Below are 5180 nucleotides of genomic sequence, written 5' to 3'. Positions count from 1 at the left end.
CTCTGCGTGCTGTCGATCCCGCTGTCAATCCTGCTGCCACAACCCTCGGTCCAGCTAGGGCTTAGACATGGAATGAACTCCGTATGCCTAAGCCAACCCGCAAAACGAGCGTACGAGTGCTCAACCGGTCGAAGAGGCAAAATACGCAAGTCAGGGATCAGCCCGGTCCCCCATACGTGCTGTCGATCTTGCTGGTCCTGCTGCCGTAACCCTCAGTCCAGTTCGATCTTAGACTGGGAATGAACGAGACTTGCTTAGACTGGGGATGAACTTTGTATGCCTAAGTCAACCCATGAAACGAGCGTGCGGTCGCTCAACCGGCCAGAGAGGCAGAATGTGCAAGCCGGGGATCGGTCCAGTCCCCTTCTGCATGCTGTCGATCACGCTGTAGGTCCTGCTATCGTAACCCTTGATCCAGTTCAGTCTTAGGCTGGGAATGAACTCCGTATGTCTAAGTCAACCCACAAAACGAGCGAACGGACACTACGTCGGCCAGAGAGACGGGATGTGCAAGCCGTGGATCGATCGGGTGATGGGTGGGTTCAAGCACATCTTCATATTTCTGCCGTGCCAATGCCATTTTTATGGCTTGTAAATTCATACAATGGTCCCCTAAGCTTTCATGTGAAGTTTCATGGCAAGACGACCCGTTTTCTATTTTTCACAATTTTTAGAACTTTTTACGGTTCGGGATTTTTTAAAATTTTTTTAGAAGCAGTTTTGGCCCAAATTTGGTAGATATGATCCTTGTATTTTTGTTGGCATGCACAAAAATATTCAGCTAAAAACTCGAAGTGGAGAAGATTTTGTGACTGTTTGAAAAAAATGTCCCCATTTTAGACACTTTAATGGCTACTGGCAGCAAACCTATAAAATCTCAAATGCTCTTCAAGGGGGTGTGAGTTCTCAAGGTTTGATGGGGGATAGGGGGCCAATATAAGGGCCAAGTACTAGCACCCATCGCACATCATGTGCGCACCCCCTCGTTCCCCCCCAATCGTCTGAACCCTCAATGTCGCCAGTTAGGTTCTTCGACGATGCTCCGATGATGGTGCCCCGAGTGAAAAAAATGTGGCACCAGCACATGCCCGAGCCCAGCATGTGCATCGTGGCTCAAAATCAAACTTCGACCAAGGCCTCAACCATCAATGGCACATGATGACGCATAGTAATGGCACATGCATCGACCATCATCGGCACAGGCTGCCCTTTGGTATGGGCACTTGGCTCGATCGGCATTGGCACGAGCTGGGCCCTAGTGCGAATGGTTGCCTCGATCACCATTGGCACAAGATGGCCCTTGGTGCGGGCGGTTGCATCGAACACCATCGGCACATGCTGGGTCGTGGTGCGGGCGGTTACCTCAACCACCATTGGCACATGCCGAGCCTTGGTGTGGGCGGTTACCTCGAACACCATCGGCACAAGCCGGCCCTTGGTGCCGGCTCTTGCCTCGAACACCATCGGCACATGCTGGCCCCTGGTGCGAGCGGTTGCCTCGAACACCATCGGTACATGCTGGGCCTTGGTGCGAGCGGTTGCCTCGACCACCATCGACAGAAGATGGCCCTTGGTGCGAGCGATTGCCTCGAGCACCATCGACACAAGCTGGCCCTTGGTGCGGGCTCTTGCCTCAACCACCATCAGCAGAAGATGGCCCCTGGTGTGAGCTGTTACGTCGAACACCATCGGCACATGCCGGGCCTTGGTGTGGGCACATGCCTCGATCTGGTGTAGGCGGTTGCCTCAACCGCCATCGGCACATGCTGGCCCTTGGTGCGGGCAGTCGCATCGACCACCATCGGCACGCGTTGGCCCTTGGTGCGAGCACATGCCCCAAGCACCATCGGCATCTGCTCACCCTCGGTGCGGGATATGCCTGTTTGGAAAAAATGCCCCCGTTTCAGACACTTTAACATCTACTGGTAGCATATCTGTAAAATTTCTAATGCTCTTTAGGGGGTGGTGGTCTGGCATCCCCTCTCCCCCTCTTATGGGGGGAGTAGGTATGCATGGTGGGCTTCCCATTGTGTACACCCAGGGTAACATCCCTTGAGTGAAATTCAGGGCATGCATGCCTTCCAGCTATTTTGTTCGACGACTGGTTTCTTCGATGACCGACAGGCACCCATGGCCTCGATCAGTTGGCGTGCATGTGAAAAACGAAAACTGAGCTCGAGCCCGTGTACGCAGTGGATGCTGCCCTAGACCCCAGACCAAGTCCTTGAATCGAGCAACGACTCCTTGGGGTGGTGCGAGCAAAAGCCTCAATTGCGGGCTTGGCTCGGCCAGGTCTCTCGGTATTTGACAGTCTCACGGTCCCTTCTCATTGACCACAAAAATGCTTAGGCCTCGACGAGGTCGTGCATGCAGCCGATGCTACCCAAGACCCCAAGAACAAGTCCCTGAATCGAGCAACGTCCCCCTGGGGTGGTGTTAGTGGAGCTCGTGCGTGCGATCCCGGTCGAGCCAAGCATTGGTGGTGTCACTTTATTGTTGCCTGTCGGATGGCAGGGGCAGTCTCATGGCCCTTGCTTGTGTTTTTCTCGTGCCAAGCGGTTGTGGTGTGGCCTCGCACGTCGTTCCTTCTGTTCGCTAGTCGATTAATCGATCGGGTGGGTTATGGACCGACGTGCGTGGATGCTGCCACTTGTACGCAATAGGTATATGAGTGGTGCTATGGTTGTGCATGTTGGCAGGCTCCGTGCTCGATGCATCGAACTGTCGACCCGTCATCCTCTTCAATCTCCCTCCATGCGGTCGTCGTACCCAGGAGGCACGATCGGGATCCTGTGTTGCATACCTGAATCAATGGAAATCGAATGTCTCACCATCCCTCATCTGTCTCATGTCCCAAAGGGCCACGGGTCAGACGTCAATCGTGGCCGGTGTCCCAAGCGTGCCACCCAATCCTCCATGGCCGCATTGGTGCACCGGCGTTCGATCGTGCTCTCGGATGCGAAACGTTTAACGGGTGCGGGCTCTCAGCCTCCGTTCGTCCGATGCTACGCATTTTACATGCTTGACATGCATGATGCTTGTGCTTCACGTCGGGCTCTCTTCGTCACTCGATCGGTGCGTCAACACCCACGCAGTGCCAACATCCCAGAAGAATGCTGCCTAGTTGATCCTGCCAGTAGTCATATGCTTGTCTCAAAGATTAAGCCATGCTTGTGTAAGTATGAACTAATTCAGACTGTGAAACTGTGAATGGCTCATTAAATCAGTTATAGTTTGTTTGATGGTATCTACTACTCAAATAACTGTAGTAATTTTAGAGCTAATACGTGCAACAAACCTTGACTTTTGGAAGGGATGCATTTATTAGATAAAAGGTCAACGCGAGCTATGCCCGTTGCTCTGATGATTCATGATAACTCGACGGATCACACGACCTTTGTGCCGGTGACGCATCATTCAAATTTTTGCCCTATCAACTTTCGATGGTAGGATAATGGCCTACTATAGTGGTGATGGGTGAAGAAGAATTAGGGTTTGATTCCGGAGAGAGAGCTTGAAAAATAGCTACCACATCCAAGGAAGGCAGCAGGCGCACAAATTACCCAATCCTGACACGGGGAGGTAGTGATAATAAATAACAATACCAGGCTCTATGAGTCTGGTAATTGGAATGAGTACAATCTAAATCCCTTAACGAGAATCCATTGGAGGGCAAGTTTAGTGCCAGCAGCCACGGTAATTCCAGCCCCAATAGCATATATTTAAGTTGTTGCAGTTAAAAAGATTGTAGTTGGAACTAGGGTTAGGTCGTCCGATCTGTCTCACGATGAGCATCGGTCTACTCATCCCTATTGCTGACGATACGCTCCTAGACTTAATTGCTTGGGTCGTTCCTCCAGCGCTGTTACCTTGAAAAAATTAGAGTGCTGAAAGCAGGCCTACGCTTGTATACATTAGCATGGGATAACATCATAGGATTTCAGTCCTATTGTGTTGGCCTTCGGGATCAGAGTAATGATTAACAGGGACAGTCAGGGGCATTCGTATTTCATAGTCAAAGGTGAAATTCTTGGATTTATGAAAGTTGAACAACTACGAAAGCATTTGCCAAGGATGTTTTCATTAATCAAGAACGAAAGTTAGGGGCTCGAAGACGATCAGATACCATCCTAGTCTCAACCATAAACGATGCCGGCCAAGGATCGATGGATGTTACTTTTAAGACTCTATCGGCACCTTATGAGAAATCAAAGGCTTTGGGTTCCGAGGGGAGTATGGTCGCAAGGCTGAAACTTAAAGGAATTGATGGAAGGGCACCACTAGGAGTGGAGCTTACGGCTTAATTTGACTCAACACGGGAAAACTTACCAGGTCTAGACATAGTAAGGATTGACAGACTTAGAGCTCTTTCTTGATTCTATGGGTGGTGGTGCATTGCCGTTCTTAGTTGGTGGAGCGATTTGTCTGGTTAATTCCATTAACGAACGAGATCTCAGCCTGCTAACTAGCTACGCAAAGGTGATCCTTCATGGCTAGCTTTTTAGAGGGACTATGGCCGCTTAGGCCAAGGAAGTTTGAGGTAATAACAGGTCTGTGATGCCCTTAGATGTTCTGGGCCGCACGCGCGCTACACTGATGTATTCAATGAGTCTATAGCCTTTGCCGATAGGCTCGGGTAATCTTTGAAATTTCATCGTGATGGGGATAGATCATTACAATTGTTAGTCTTCAACGAAGAATTCCTAGTAAGCGCGAGTCATCAGCTCATGTTGACTATGTCCCTATCCTTTGTACACACCACCCGTCGCTCCTACCGATTGAATGGTCTGGTGAAGTGTTCGAATCATGGTGACGTGGACGGTCTGTTGCCCACAACATCGCGAGAAGTCCACTGACCCTTATCATTTAGAGGAAAAAGAAGTCATAACAAGGTTTTCGTAGGTGAACCTGCGGAAGGATCATTGTCGAAACCCCACTCAATGGATGACCCACGGACGCTTTAACGAAACATCGAGGGGGCGAGGATGCCCCCGCGCCCTGAGCCCCCTCCGACCCCGGGAGGGTGCGACGGTCATTTCGTCCACCCTATGGGGCAGGCGGAACGATTAGCATCATCTCATCCACTACCGAACAATGAACCTCTAACGCGAATTACGCCAAGGAACCGAAACAAAAACAGAGCGCCGCGACTCCTTTTGTCATGAAAAAATGAAATGACT

General features: G+C 50.7%; 2 non-coding genes across 2 annotated transcripts in view; both read left to right on the top strand.

The window, feature by feature from the left end:
• Positions 1-3117: 3117 nt before the first annotated feature.
• LOC111310701 (18S ribosomal RNA) lies at positions 3118-4925 on the top strand. The gene has a single exon (XR_016332924.1). It is a non-coding gene; the product is annotated as an 18S ribosomal RNA (ribosomal RNA).
• Positions 4926-5176: 251 nt separating this feature from the next.
• LOC149512353 (5.8S ribosomal RNA) overlaps positions 5177-5180 on the top strand; it is a 155-nt gene continuing 151 nt past the window's right edge. Inside the window, exon 1 of the ribosomal RNA XR_016333014.1 lies at positions 5177-5180. This exon is cut by the window's right edge and continues 151 nt beyond it. This is a non-coding gene — a ribosomal RNA (5.8S ribosomal RNA).

This window comes from Durio zibethinus, chromosome 23 (genome assembly GCF_047325235.1).
Source record: "Durio zibethinus cultivar Kanyao isolate XHJ-2024 chromosome 23, ASM4732523v1, whole genome shotgun sequence".
Classification (NCBI taxonomy): Eukaryota; Viridiplantae; Streptophyta; class Magnoliopsida; order Malvales; family Malvaceae; genus Durio; species Durio zibethinus.
Note: the sequence above shows the minus strand (reverse complement) of the source record. Positions and strands in the feature narration are given on the sequence as shown.